The following is a 16,103-nucleotide window of genomic DNA, read 5'->3' on the forward strand; positions in this document are numbered from 1 at the left end:
CAACCTAACCTCCGAGGAACGATGTTAGAGGGGATTCAAATTTGAGCCGAACTGAGGCCGTCGTCGACTGAGAGAACATCATCGATCCTGACTTTTGGATCGACTCCCTCTACCTCCTCCGTGTCTGCTACTCCTGCTCCGTCTCTCTTCTTGCAAGTTCGCTTGGGTTCTGCTCCCCGGCTATTTCAAGCACAAAAAATTCTCCAGTTTCATTCGTCAGCTCATACATACATAAGCTCTTCGCCTCTTAATATTTTGATTCAGGTCAATTGTTAAATTCTTGAAAAAAATTGAAAGCATTGTTCATTTTTGTCCTAAATTGGTTTGGTTCTAGTTTGGAAACAGAAATTAAAACATATACTCCTTCATCTACGATTCACTTATTCCATTCCAGGTATTTCTCCATTTCTCTCTTAATTTCTTACTTTTTGATTCAAGCGTTTAATTTTTTTATTAATTAAATTACAAATAAGTATTATTGACGAGTTAACGCGAGCAACGAGCAGTTAGCATTGTGTTTGTCGGGTTCTTGTTGTGTGTGTGTGTGTGAGAGAGAGAGAGAGAGAGAGAGACCTTTTGTCTTAGTGGAAACTTCATCATTCGTAACCAGATCAGGTGCAACTGGTACTTTGGTTGGTACATCGGGAAGGTCCAACCTCTCATTTTCTTTAAGAGATAGCACTGAAGCAGGAGCTATAGGTATATCTTGAACGGTGATCTGACAAAGGAGCGAAGTTTCACTTTTAGATGAGATGAAATTATGTGACACCAGAATAGTAAAACTAACAAGAATAAGAAACAAACAAAAGAAAATTCATGATATAATTTGACACGAGGTTAGTTTTTTAATGATTTAATTGGCAATATGAAATCTGCAAGATCCAATTTCAACATACATGAAGATTCAGTGAAAGACCTCAAACATATGGATTAAAATCATAAACTCAAGCCCTCAGGTTAAGTTCTCATTAAACAACATTCATTTAGTAACAATCAATCAAGTGAGAGATGAGTTGTTTGAATGTTTGATTTTACTTGAATCAGAGTCTCCAAGGAGGAGAAAAAGAAGGATCCGAATGATTTAGGGTTTAGGTCTTAGTGTGTGAGTAGGCGTATTGATGACTGTAATCAAGGTATCACTTAAGCTCTAATTGTGACTGGTAAATTTTGAATGACTGCTGGTTACTGTTAAAACCCCAAATGTATGCAATCCCACGTTCCAATTTGTTGTGTGAAGATGCGGACCACAATTGCTTCCTCTCAGCAGAATTAGTTTCCACGATTACTCTTAAACCCTAATTATCTCTCCTCTCTCTAAAATCCATTTTTCGATTTCTGAATACGGTAAATGGATATTGTTTCTGTGTGCAGGTGTTATTCGGAGAAGTTTGAAGGCCCCTGGGACAATGAGGATTGCATTTCAGAGTAGCAGAAATACAAGGCCACCCTCTCTTTGTGTATCCAATCTTACTCTTCTCCTAAATTTTTATCAAACTATAGGATTTATTTTGCTGATTTTAGTTTTTGCGATTTGAGTTTTTATCCCTTGCTTATTTTTTATTTTTTTGCAGAGGTATTACTTTTCCTTTGACTAGAAATTTTAGTGTTTTTAAAGTATAATGTTATCAAATTCTATTTTTCTAATTTTCTGATTTTGGCCTTTTGCAGGGAGTGCTAAGATACTGAATTTTTGGGATTTTTTTATCTTTGCATGATTTTTGGTCTTTGAAATGGGTATGTGTTGTTTTTAACATTTTGGTTCTCAAATGTTCCGTTCTTTGATTTCTGTTTTCTACCTCCTTCTAGGTTGCTTCGTGATTTTCATTTTCCATTGTTGGCTTATGGAATTTATAAAAATGGTTGTAGTTTTGTGACCAAATCCTAGTAAGAGTGTGCCAAAACATAGATTAGCATGCAGTGAACATACATTGAATTAGAACAAAATTTAATATATAAGTGAAGGCATGTGCAGTGAACAGACATTGAATTTAAAATTGATAGGGTAGTTAAGCTTCTACCTTAGTTATTCTTTGTCACTCACTTTTGGAATTTAATTCATTCATTTCAAAGTCACTCATGTGCTCTGTCTTACTCTATTCACTCATTTTTAGTATGCACCATTGATTTTTTTTGTCATATATTATTCACTCATCTACTACACTAATGTTGAGATTTGGGTATCATTTGTTTTCTCATATGAAATTCACAAGATAGCTTCTCCATCCTCGTTCCTCTGCTTTTGTAATAATGTGTTTTAGGTTGCAGATTTCAAAGTGGATGAATCAGAAGGGGATATGCATATTTTCGCCGGTTGAGCATGTCGTGCAGCTGGATTTGATTGGGAAGGCAGAATTTTGCACAAATTGCTATCAAATAAAACCAGTTTGAGCCTGTGGGTCAAATCCTATTGGACATTGTTGCATCATGGAACATGTGATTGTTGGGAAGTTTAAGCTAGGGAGGAAGATTGGGAGTGGGTCTTTCGAAGAACTCTATTTAGGTATGGTAATCAGTGTTTGATATCCTTTTTTCCTTAGAAAATTATTCATTGTGTTAATTTAATGTGTTTTGTAATGAAATTGCTCTTCTAGTGTTAGGTGTAAATGTACATGGTGGGGAGGAGGTCGCTGTTAAGCTGGTATGGGATCGATCCTCAAATCTTAGATTCAATTCTGATGTTTGGTTTATGGCTAAATATTTGCAAGCATTGTATAGTTTTGTGCCTGATTGTAAATGGGCAGCTTCATTAATGTACTAGGATATGTTGAGTGTGAGCTTCTGGTAATTCATTATGATTTCATGTGTGCTTCCATATATATTGAAATTGTCCAGTTTGCTCATGGATGTTTCTGTATGATTTTGCATGTCTCCCTTGATAAAAGCTTGAGCAAAATATGCTTATGAAATCGATATGTGGTTTAGCTTTATAAATGTGCCTGCATCTGTACTGCTTATTTGCTACCCATATAAACATATAACTTTATATGAGATTGCCCCCCATTTGAAAATGAGTGTTTTTATGCGATGTTTATATGTGTAGGCACTGGAATTAGTGTCTTTTGTTTTTATTTTGATCTCAGCTGCTCAAAACTGAATTTTTTTGTTGGTGTGAATATATATGTTAACATATAATATCAGCATTTGGAGTGAATCAAATTCATTTTAAATTTTCTTAAATTTATTGATTATCAGATGACATAGTTAACAACTTCTGTGATTTTAAAACACTTGGAGGTGAGATTTACATAATTAAATAGTCAATTGAAAAATTGAAATGAGATGTTAGTTTTACCTGACTAATTTCTTTGTTGGGTTTATTACTGCTCAATGTTAAAACCCAAAAATGGTTTTTTGGGCAAGTGGTGATTGGCCCGCCTGGGTTAGGAAAGACCATTTACTGCAATAGCATGTCTGAGTATATCTAGCTCATCCGAAGGTAAAAAATTTCACTCTGAATTCTGGGTTTTCAAGTTTTTCCATGGCTTCAATTTTGGTTTTTGAATACATCTGAAATATTTACAGTGGCAATTTGTTGTTTTGGTGTGCAGGAAAGTTTTTGTGGTAAATTTGGATCATGCAGCCGATGCATTGCCGTATCCTTTTCAGGGTTTTATTTTTTTCATGTTTATTGTTCGTAATTTGTAGTGTTGCACTGCATTCCAATATCGAATATTGAGGGTAATAAACTAGAGCTACTGGTTCACCTTTCATTTGATCTTCTACTTATTTCGATTGAATTCCAAGAATTTTTTTTATTTGCTTAGTTTAATTTGTTGTTGTTCAATTGTTATGAAAATCTGTGAATGTGTATGAATTATTGGTTATGATTTTTGTTGAACAATGTGAAGTTGCTTGGTGTTTTAAGTTCTTGATCCAAAGAAAGTTGCGTTATTTCGTAATGACATTGCCGTTTGTAGTGGTTGTTTGGATTACTGTGTCATTTTATTTATGCAACACTTATATGATACCTTTCTTATTGGCTGTATGTGAATCATCAATATCTTATAGATTAATATGCTTACCATTTCGTATACATATGTTTTTTATTCATGTTAAAACTTTTTGTATTATTTTTGTGTTTGTCATTGGCAGGTGAATTTGTAAACATTCATAATTATCCATAGGACCTTGAGGGAGTATGCAATTAGTATTCATATAGATGGTTATTTGTGTTAACGATGAAAGCATCTGGTTTAGGTTTGTCCTCAAAATTTATGCTTAGTTGTAATAATGCTTTTGCTTAGTTGTTCATGTAAAAATGGAACAATTTTTTTTTGTACATATATCATTTTATATTTGTTTAAGTTTGAACTTATGCTTATTAACTTGGTTATTGGTAAGGCTCTTCTAGAGGCAGTGTTGGCGTGTAGATGATGTGGAAGTAGGCGATGAGGAGGAAATGACAAAGGTGGAGGACCAAAAGGTCTTATAGAAGAAAAAGAAGCTCAGAAGTCTGATACACCAAACAACTCCATCTGAAAGCGGAAGAATCCAAAGGTAAACCCCTTCAAACTCTTCGATTATGGTGTTCTTTAGTCGATTGCAAGACTAGAACTTGAAAAACTAACACATGCATATAATTTTTTTGTGAAGGAACTGCGGTCCAGTGGCTGTATAAAACAAAAGGACAACGCATGCTCTCTCCCTCACAGTAGCTCCGTGTTTCTCTCGCCCCAAACCTAATGGCTTCATCCCAATTCAGAGCCTGCTCAGATCGGGACTTCTTGGAGATTCAGAGCTCCAGGTGAGATAATTTTCCCCAAATTGTATTCAATCTATGTTGCTTCATTTCATTTTCCATTTTAATTTGGAATTGTTGATATTTTAGGCGGGTATTGCATGTATAACCACAACAATTTTTGTGTTGGATTGGGGTCAAATTGTCCAGCTTTATTAGCTATTTGGTCGACTTTGTATTTGTAATCTGAATAATATGAATTAGGGTTTTTCTGTTAGTGTCCAATTGGTCAAGAAAGGATGCTTCTGTTTTGTTATCATGCATATTTAAGCTGTAAACATCTGAAAAACTGCTTAATTGAAGTGATATTTCCAGTTTTTGAGCTCAGTTTCAGGTTTTGACCTTTGAATTTGTTTACATGTATCCCAACTGAAGCTATATACATCGTAGTTTAAGGGGATTTTGCTCAAAATCTGGAGAGCTCTCTCGCTTTGCTCTCTATGTAAACCCGAGAGAAATTCCATGGAAACATCACGCCTACAAACGAAGTTGCAGGCCTACACACAAGCAAACTCCATCTGAAAGCCAAAGAATCCAAAGGTAAATCCCTTCAGCTTTCTTAGCTATTTGGTCGACTTTGTATTTGTAATTTGAATAATATGAATTAGGGTTTTTCTGTTAGTGTCCAATTAGTGAAGAAATGATGCTTCTTTTTGTTATCATGCATATTTAAGCTGTAAATATATGAAAAGCTGCTTAATTGAAGTGAGATTTCCAGTTTTTGAGCTCAATTTCATTTCTTATAGACAATTTTTTTTCAAGTTTTCTGGGTTTCTTTTTGCTGCTTCTCTGTTAAATTACTCATCTGGAAGTTAAATTTTGTTCAAATACCAAGTATTGTTCTTCAATTAAAGATTTCTGGGTTTTTTTATTGCTTCTTTTCTATTAAATTACTTATCTGGAAGTTAATTTTGTTCAAAAACTTACTGTTCTTCAATTAATCTTACAAGAAAGCATATGAGAACGTGGCACATTAGGTGTTCGATGAAATGTGTCTGAGAATCTGTCAGTATGATATATTATAATTCTGAATCTCCTCTTCAGCTCTAGCCACAGGTGCGCAAAGGCGACATGGTCCTGGTCGACAGTTCGGAGCTCTGGCGATTCTGACTGAGAAAGAGGTCATTAACAACAAGGTAATGGAATTCAATGTTTTGTGTTTGGAGATTTTTTTTTTTCCCACTTTTTGAGGGACTGATGGACAGGGAGAGAGAGAGAGGGCAGAGAGCATGCTGTGCGTTTTTGGGGGTTAACGGGTTACCCCACGGGGCTGATGAGCAGAGGATGTCCGAGGGAGGTATGGGAGAGGAGAGGGTTTTCAGTTTTGTCATCTAATTCAACAGGTAAAACATTGTTCAGAAATCATTGTTTATTGTTTGTTTCCCATTTGCTTTGTTAAAACTATGATTGACAATTTTTTGTTTCGACAAAATTGTAATGGATGTTTATAGCTTGTTTAGTTGGGTGTTACGAAGATAAGTCTGTTTGGTGCACTGTTTTGTACACTGTTAGAGTAAGGTTGTGTCTTTTAAACTTGGGGTGTTGCACTGTGCTAATTTCTGTTTTCTTCATGCTTTGCTGTTGTTTCCTTCTCAAAAAGTCGAATTCAGGTTCCTTTTCTGCTTTTCATCCTTTGAATATCCCTCTGTTGCTAGGTTGTTTCTCCATGTTTTGTTGATTCTCTATTTGTGTGATAAGGGTGTTAGAAGGCTGTTTTATTTATTGTTTTGCTCCTCTGTTGCTAGGTAGTATAATTTTGAAACAAGTTTCTTCTCTATGTGTTCAAATGCATCATTGTTTTTCGTTCTTTAGTTTCTTTTTCATCATTAGCTATCTTATGATCATTGATAGTTTAATACCACTTGGGAATTCACATGCCACAACAATATTAATTTCCAAGCTCCCCTGTTTGCAGCTTTAGCACGGTAAAACTTTAGTTTGATCTAGGGATGGTTTGGGAGTGAGGTGCTTAAAAAAAAGCACCCATGAAAAAAAGCTGTGAGGGTTTTAGGTGTTTGGTAAACTGAAAAAAAAAAGGCTTATTTTGGAAGCTGCTGTGAGAATAAGCTGAAATCAAAGGAAAAAGCTGAAGCTGCTATTTGCAGCTTTGGAAAACTGGCTTTTTTTTCAAAGCACACGGAGCTACAGTGCTCCTTTAATGAAAAGACCCATTATCAGACTGCTTTTTTTTTCCAAAAACACTTTTACAAAAAAGTTTACCAAACACTCTGCTGATTTATTTCACAGCCGCTTATTTTCACAACACAGCCGCTTATTCTCATAGCAACTTTTTTCCAAAGCACAGCAATACCAAACCAGCCCTTAGTATTGTGCTTTGCAATGAACTTTGAGTGTTGATATAGGTGCAGGCAAGTAGTCAAACCACGTACAAAGTTTGGTGTTCACGTTCTTTGATTGTATTCCTAAATTTGTGTTGGATATGCAATTATATGTTTCAATATTTTTCTGGAAAATGTTGAGATAATTGGAAAAAAAATAAAAAATTGGCTGGTGCTGAATGATGTCCATGCCATAGTTTTTAACAAATTTCAATTAGTTTTAAACAAGCAAGAAGCCACCTTTCAAGTACTGAAGCATATGTAAGAGAATATGTAAAACTGAAAACCATTTATAATTAAAAAAAAAGGGACGGATTTACGGGCCACATGAGATTTTGACATTTTGACTGATGAAATCGAGGATCTGCAGCAATGGCGCTCAAATCCCCACTCCTCCCTCTCCCTTTCTCTCGCTCCCAAACTTCTTTATTCCAAGTTGAAAATATGTTGTGAATATGTGTGAGTAGAGTTGTAAAACAGAGAGAGAAAATGAACTTTAAACAAATGAAGGAAACAAAATTTGAGCAAAAACTTCCAATCTTTAAAAATGTGAGGCTTTTCAGTAGGTGTGTTTTGTAAAAAGGTTTTAATCTTTCTTAGAAATGTAGCTTTCTCAGTTATGCAATGCTTTTAATAGGTGTATTTTTATCTTTCCTGATTGCTGATTTAATTTGGGTTTTGTTAATAGTTTAATTTGGAGTTTAATTGAAGGTTTAATTCAGGTTTGTAGTTGGGGATTAATTGAGGGTTTTACTTTACTTAGCTTAAATTGCAGAATGTGGCTTTAAATTTGAAAGTGTCTAGGTTGCTAACAGATCTGCTTTCTTTGCAGATTACAGAAATTTGGATCGTTTGAGGAAGAAGTTGGTTCCATGCTGTTTTGATGTATATAATTATATGCCATCATTTTTGTTCAAAGCCTACTTAGCTATCCACCTTTTTTATTTATATTTGTGAAGCTTTCATGGTTAGATTTTAAATATATAAATTCAATTTTTGTCATTTAAGCTTATATTGGAACTAAGTTTCTTTCTATTTAGTGTGTGTATCAGTATTTGTCCATTTATGTCAGGGTTGAGATGACTAGGCATCCATTTGGTCGTTTTACGTTAGAATGGAAATGGGCAATAGATTAGGTTGCAAGATAAATTTCTAAAGTTCTACTAGCTTAGGTACAAATTATTTTTCAGAAATCAAACATGCAAAATTTGTATGCATGTTTTGGAATTGGTTGTAGGAAGTGTGCTTCCAAGTCTTAACAATAATGGAGACTATGAAATAAGGGTAACCAAATAGGGGTAACTATATATTTCAAAAATGCAAATTTTACACACACACACACACACATATTCTGTCAAGAATCAGTTTTGATTGGCACAGATGAAGATGAACAATAAGAGGGTTTTCTATTCAAATTTACTTTTTGTAATTTTAGGGGTTTTGATCATACATGTGTATTTCATTTGGTTTTGTTTTCAGTTTCAGAAGACTCTGGTTTTTTTGGGCCTTTTCTTTGCAGCGTAGAAAGCCCTCTGTGCTCAAGGTAAACAATTTCAACTTTTTACTTCTAAAGCGTTGCTCTTATTTAGCGGTAGGTATTCCATTGTATACAATAATATGTTTGTGTTATGCTAGGAACCCTGTTTCCCCTTTTTGTCTTTTTGTGCACTCAGAAAACAAGCCACTCTAATTGAAGCTTTCTATCTTCAGATCACCAGCAATAATCTCATCAAGGTCCCAGGAGGAATCATGAGGATTCACTGCCGAATTGGTATGTACTTATGCTTTTGCAAAAAGCCCTTTTCTTGCCATTTTTCTGTTTTAGAATTGGGACCAAAATGATTATGAGTGATTTTGAAAAACACTAAAAGGTCGTACCCAGTGCACAAGGCTCCCGCTTTACGCAGGGTCTGGAAGAGGTGAAAAAATGGCTATCAAGTAAGCAGGTTGTGAGTATTCAAACATATAATTTTCAGTCAAATGAAATAGTTGGCACCACAAGCTTTTAAGTAGGGAGGGATGTTTGATTATATATTTTTTGGTTTTTATTTTTTCTCCTCAGTTGTTATTTTCCTTTTACTGTATATTGTATCTTCTGTTTGCGAATGCCTCTGTTTTTTTACTTGCTGAGAATGCCTGTCATGGGTGGCTCAACAGGACCGGGAAATCTGGAGAGGGGCAAGGGGTTAGCAGAGGGGGGATTGGGCATGTAGCATCAGGGCTAGGTTACCAAGATGGTGTTTGGGTGGGTTTGGCAGTGGGTCATATGGGGGAGGGTGGTGATGCACTCCGAACTCACGAAGGTGCACAAACATTACGAGTGCATCACCATAAAAAAATTTCATATTTAATTGTTATACCCTTCACAGTAAATAATTTCCACATCAGAGTTTTTTGAAACTTAGAAGACATCGGAAACACGATTCGCATAGCAGACTAGCTTATAGATGATATAATAGTCAGATAACAAAGTTCTCAACTAAGGGTTCAGAGAGACTCATTTCTATGTCCAATCATGAAGCATCTTTTGATTTAAAGACCTTTTCTTTCTCCAATTATGCCTCTGTCAACACTTTTTGGTTTAAATGCACTCATTTAGTATTCACATTTATCTGATAGACCAGATGAAAAAAAAGGAAAACATGGATTATATATGCACGAAGGGCACCACAACAAATTGTTTTGGAATTTGAGTTTGGATTGGAATTTAATTTCGATATACAAAAGCATTCACCTTAAACACAGAGGAATCAGATGCTTGAGTTAAACAATTAGCTGATCACAAATTGGTATTCTTTCGGTATTCTTTCTTCTGATTTTTCTTATAAAAGACCATGCTTAGCAAAGAAAGGAGCCAAATTTATCTCCCTGTACAATGGGTGACCAAAACTTAGAAGCAACTGGTTTTTATTTTCTTTAATTATAGAAGGCAGATAGTAATTCTTCATTTTTTTTAAAAAATATTAAGATAGTAGGACTTACAAGATTTCTGTGATGAGATTTTACTTTTGTCCACGACTACATCATTTTAGAATTGCAGTAGATTATTATATGGTTAACGGGTAAGTTTCTTATACTATTACATACTTATTCTCATGGAACCACAGTTCTTCCTTCTCGACTTATTTGCCAAAATCTTTTCAGTTTCAGCAGCAGCGGTCACCACTCTTCCCCAAAGGTAAATTTCTCCTCGCTTTCTTAGATTCAGAATCTTCAAAATCCTCATCTACATCGTTTGATTTCTGCAATTTCGATTCCACAGAAACATGGACTTGCTTTGTTCTCTCTGCAGCGCTGCCCATTTTCCACCAAAATCACATCTTAAACTCTTCCAATTTCGAACATGAGATGCCCGGAGATGGTCAGTACCCTCACTCATACCCAATTTACCCAAAAATAATTTTAATATCAGTGATGGGTTCGTGTTCTCTCACAAATTTGCTTTGTTGCTTCCCGCTTCGTTTGACTGCATCTTCCTTTGTTTTAACTTTCGTTTTCGTTTTGCTTTGTGCTCTCTCGCCGTCAAACGATGTTCTATTTTTGTGAGAGTTGTTGTCTAAAACATTTCTAAATATTTCTCTCTGTGTCTGAGTCTGGGATTTGGGTCTATTTTGAAGGCATCTTCGCGTCTGTGAAGCTGAGGAGCAGATTCGTGAGATTGAGTATTCTTCTAAACCCCTCTTTTTCGTTGATGGGTTTTGTATATATATGGGTGAATTTTTGTATTTCATTCTTCAGTTTAACTCCTTTATTGTGATGGTGTTACATACATATAATATTGAATTTCGTGGAGTAGACTAATGCTTAGTATTTGATGTTGCTGTACCTTGAATTTGTTTCAAGTTCTTTTATATAAGACTACCCCTTATGAAGAAGTGAACTAAATAGGGTGATTCTTATATTTGCCAAGATTTGGTTCCCCATTATTAGTTTTACATGCAATAAGAATACTGTGGATCAAATTGTAGGTCCAAACGTCTCTTGAATGAGATGTATATACCTGATGAATTGCTTAAACATGATTTGGATGGTAAACCTTTTGTTGATATACCAAGCTGCCCAGTTTTAGTGTTTGTTGCTTATGTTTCTCAGGAAACAGAACATTTTTTGCAGCTGTATCTTTTGTAATCAGCTCGATTGAATGTATATAAAAATCAAACTGCTTATCTTACTGACACCTTTCATTCATCTATCCTTTTTGTTCGTTCATAATTATGCTGAATTTTTTTTCAGGTTAAATGTCTTATTTAATGTGGTTAAGGCTGGTGCATTCAAGTCCCGCAGCAATGCGCAGGCATTTTTGCTAGTTAGAACTAACTTGACTTTAACAAAGATATACAGACCAATGTGATCGGCTACTATGCTCATTGGCATTGGTTGAGCCAACAGCCCTTGCATTACTGCCAGTTTGCAAAACTTCCCAGACTTCACTCATGTTGTTTACATGTGCCTCAACCAGACCTGGAACATGATGTATCCCCTCACCGACTTGTCTTATTTCTAGCCTACAAAATTATCGCAATACTGTGAGATGCTATTATCTTGAAATGATCCCATAACGTCCCATCCTTCGCACTCGAAGACATGGAACATCAAGAGAACTGAACTGAAAGTATCGACGGGTGTGAGGAGAAATGAATATAAAAACTTGACATGCATAGCGAATCATCACATTAGAAGAAAAAAACGAATGTTAAGAAATGGAAATAGAAAGATTTCCCACTTTAAGATGTAGAAAATCAACCGCACAGTGATATTTTAAATGCAAGCTAAATGGGTGGAATTTTATGAAAAAATAAAAAGAAAATTAATGAAAAGTAGTTTAAAATTTTAAGTTTTAACAAAAAATCATCTAATAACTTTATTTAATGATTAGGACAAAACCTAATATCAAACCAACCCAACAAAATTAGCCCCAAAAATGTAATTTATCGAACTTCCGATTTTGCCCCAACATCATGGCTTTCCCGTTTATTTGGTCCGTTTCGCGAGAGAGGAAAGGTGTATAGATCTCAAATTTATTTCTCTGTGTGATGTCTGTAATTTTCTCTATCATGTCTATAGATCTTCTGCTCCGTCAAATCAACGAGCTCCCATTTTACTTGATTCTTTGGTTCTCCAACTGACCAGGTAATTTTCTGGGCGTTCAGACGCTTACATGCGTCTTCTGACTGCAAGGACATCCCTCCCGAGTCCTGACCCCATCAATTTCCAGGACACTTTTGGGTAGATAGATATGCGACTTGATTTTCTATATTTTGTTTGATTGATGAGAAAATTGAGATTAATTAAGATGGGAAATAAAAGCTTTCTCTGTGTAGCATTCTTCAACTCGCAAGCCTTTTGACACTGCCTTTCACAAACCTTTTAAAATCCCTCGCAACCCTTTGAAATTATCTTCCAAAACATCACTGTTTAAAATAAAAACAACAAATTAATGCAAAAAAATAAAAAATAAATTTCGTTGTTCTTTTGTTAGATGAGAGATGGAGTGAGAGATAGTGGCAAGGTGCCAAATCCTATTTTCATCAAGTATCTAGTTTTTGATAATACACCACTAATAATACCTTCGAAGAACTCACAGAAAGATACAGAGATCAAAGAGAAAGAAGAAGAGAAAGAATAGAGAAAGAAACTGTATTGATTTGTGTATATTCCTTACTGAATTACAATATCTGTTATTCAGTTATTTATACATGGAATCCAAACTTAGCTAGTAAGCTATTCACGTAACTAACTAACTAACATAAGCTGAGTTGGCTGTCTATCTGACCCTTGAATGTTGTAATGAGTTGGCAGTTCATCTAGCCATTGATTTATGATACTCAACATTCCCCCTCAATCGTGGCTGGGGTACTCGGCCTAAGATTGTAACAATGTCGAAGAAAGGCAGGGCTGTGAAGACCTTTTGTAAGAACATCCGCAGTTTGATCTTCAGTTGGAATGTAAACCACCTTCAGATCTCCTTGTTGAACACGTTCTCTCACAAAATGAAAGTCAGTATCAAGATGTTTGATACGAGAATGAAAAACAGGATTTGCAGTAAGGGCAATGGCTGACATATTATCACAATGAATTATGGGAGGTGAAGGCAGACACACTTCTAAATCCTTTAGGATTCCCCTTATCCAAGCAACATCAGCTGCGGTATGGGCAAGAGCCTTATATTCAGCCTCAGTTGAGCTTCTTGATACTGAAGATTGTTTATTTGATTGCCAAGACACGGGATTGTTGCCTAGATACACTACATATCCTGTGATTGACCTTCGAGTATTGAGATCAGCTGCCCAATCAGCATCTGAAAAAGCAGTGATTGTCCTTGTTGTCATTTGATCAGCTGAATATAATATCCCATGGTGCAGTGTACCATGAAGATATCTGAGTATTCGTTTCACTGCTGCATAATGCCTTTCTGTCGGAGAACTCATGAACTGACATACTGTATTAACCGCATATGCAATATCGGGCCTAGTAAAGGTCAGATACTGCAACGATCCGACGATACTCCTATAAAGCGATGGATCAGACATTAAAGAACCATCAGAAAATAGCATTTGATCATGAGGTTTGCATGGAGTAGCAGCAGGTTTACATGTGTCCATACCTGCCTTATGGATCACATCCTTTATATATTTTGATTGATGCACAAAGATATCCCCATTATTCTTATACGAGATCTGCAATCCCAGAAAAAATGTCAATTGTCCCATATCCTTAAGATCAAAGACTTCAGATAACTCATCAATCATCTTTTGAATCTTGATAGAATTGGAACCGGTCAATATAATATCGTCAACATAAAGGAGAAGAATAACAATATCCCCATCATCCTGCTTGATAAACAAACTTGTATCAAAAACTGAAGCCTGAAAATTCATGGCAGTCAAGTAAGATGTGAACTTTGAATTCCACGCCCTTGGAGCTTGTTTCAAACCATATAGGGATTTGATTAATTTGCACACATGAGTGGGATGGGATGCATCGACAAACCCTTGTGGTTGTTTCATGTAAATCTCTTCTTGCAAGTCACCATGCAAGAACGCATTTTTAATGTCAAGCTGTCGAAGTTTCCAATGGTTACTTGCTGCTAAGGCCAATACAATCCTCACCGTAGTATGCCTCACTACCGGACTAAAAGTATCCAAGTAATCAATACCTTGTTCCTGAGAAAATCCTTGAGCCACAAGCCGTGCTTTATACCTGGAAACACTGCCATCAGGATTTTTCTTCACTTTATACACCCATTTGCTACCAACAATAGATCTGTCACTTGGAGGTGGTACTAGAATCCAAGTGCCTTGACTTCGAAGGGAATCATATTCTTCTTGCATCGCTTGCTGCCATTGGGGTAGTGAAGCAGCTTTTCTAAATGTATTTGGTTCAGAGGTATCAGTGATGGCAGAAATAAAACTATAGCCTCCACTAAAACAATCGTCTTCAGTGAGCTGCAAAGATTGCAACTCAGGAAATGATGCTATAAATGCAGTATAATCTCGTCTTTGAATGACACCACTTTTCAACCTTGTTACCATCTGGTGAACAGACTCAGAAGGATTTATATTATCAGAAGGATCTGTGGTAATGAAAGATTCATTTTGTGATGAAAATGGCAAGATTACCTGAAGTTGGGAATCTGAATGGACTGGCAACACTGATGATGTACCAGAGTGATGATGAGGGGAATAAGACTCTTGATCTCGCTGCGAAACCAAAACTGACTCCCTGGAATCTCTTGATTGTGACTCAATTACAGTATTCATAACTGGTGTAGCCGATGACACTGAATTGCCTTCTTCTGGAATACCATGATCATCATGTTCTACATTGGGAGTATTTGAAGCTAGATGAGGCATTCGAATAGCTATATAATGTTGATGAGACTTTAGAGAAATTCCTGAATTGACACCTTTGGTACCAGAATCTAGTTGAAAAGGATAAACATCCTCATCATGTATAACATGCCTTGAAATAATGAACTTCCTACTATGAATATCATAACATAGCACTCATTTGTATCCCATTGCAAATCCAAGAAAAACACATTGACTTGATCTAGCTTGTAGCTTATTTCGATTATAAGGTCTAAGATATGGATATATTGCTGTCCCAAACACTTTAAGATTGTGGATTGCAGCATTGTCACCAAACAAAATCTGATAAGGTGACTTATGATCCAAACCTTTGCATGGCATCCTATTTATCAAAAACGCAGCATATGAACAAGCATGATACCAAAACACAATAGGAATTGAAGCTTCTGTCATCAAACTTAAAGCAGTTTCAACTAAATGCCTATGCTTCCTTTCTGCAATGTCATTCTGTTGAGGTGTATAAGGACACGAAATCTGATGCAGAATACCTTTTTGATCCAGAAAACCTTTCATCATACTATTGACATACCACCACCATCAGTTTGAAAACAATTAATTGAACTGTTAAACTGTGCCTGAACAAAAGCATAAAACTTGGCAAAAATCGGAAACACATCTGATTTATTTATCATTGGAAAAATCCATACAAATCTTGAGAAGTCATCTACAAAGCTAACATAATACCTATACCCTTCTATAGATCTCTGTGGAGATGGTCCCCAAACATCTGAATGTATCTTTTCAAATTTATGTGTTGCTCTAGCTTGTTTTACAGAAAAAGGTAATCTACACATTTTCCCTGAAATACAAGTTGTACAAATAGTAGAAGAGAAATCTTTATGAACTGATATACTCGCATTTTTCAACATTGTAGACAGTACTTCTTCATTTGGATGTCCCAATCTCTTATGCCATATTGAACTTGTCACTTTCTTTCCAAGAAATGCTCCACAGTGCTCCAACTTTGCAGCAAATGAACCCTTAAAGACAGATACTGGTATCTTGAACAATTCCCCATCATCACTCTTTCCTTGGTACAAAATCACTCGGGTTGCCTTGTCCTGTATAAAGAACACCAAATCATCACAAATAAACCAACATCCATTATCTCTACATAATTTCTTAACTGACAACAGATTCATGGCAATAAGTGGA

At 35.8% G+C, this 16,103-nt stretch overlaps 2 long non-coding RNA genes and 1 pseudogene across 3 annotated transcripts; 2 read left to right on the forward strand and 1 right to left on the reverse strand.

The window, feature by feature from the left end:
- The window catches only part of LOC114825148 (kinesin-like protein KIN-14Q), a 31,542-nt pseudogene that overhangs the window by 9,686 nt on the left and 5,753 nt on the right, over positions 1 to 16,103 (reverse strand).
- LOC139195749 (uncharacterized) lies at positions 1,371 to 10,978 on the forward strand. 2 transcript variants are annotated; one of them, XR_011580660.1, is made up of 5 exons: positions 1,371 to 1,457; positions 1,669 to 1,734; positions 10,185 to 10,255; positions 10,340 to 10,438; positions 10,695 to 10,978. It is a non-coding gene; the product is annotated as an uncharacterized lncRNA (long non-coding RNA). The 2 variants fall into 2 exon arrangements; XR_011580662.1 differs by having other exon boundaries at positions 10,222 to 10,255; positions 10,695 to 10,902.
- Positions 8,539 to 8,947, forward strand: LOC139195957 (uncharacterized). The gene is made up of 2 exons (XR_011581041.1): positions 8,539 to 8,620; positions 8,788 to 8,947. It is a non-coding gene; the product is annotated as an uncharacterized lncRNA (long non-coding RNA).

The sequence above is a fragment of the Malus domestica genome, chromosome 05 (genome assembly GCF_042453785.1).
Source record: "Malus domestica chromosome 05, GDT2T_hap1".
Lineage (NCBI taxonomy): Eukaryota > Viridiplantae > Streptophyta > Magnoliopsida > Rosales > Rosaceae > Malus > Malus domestica.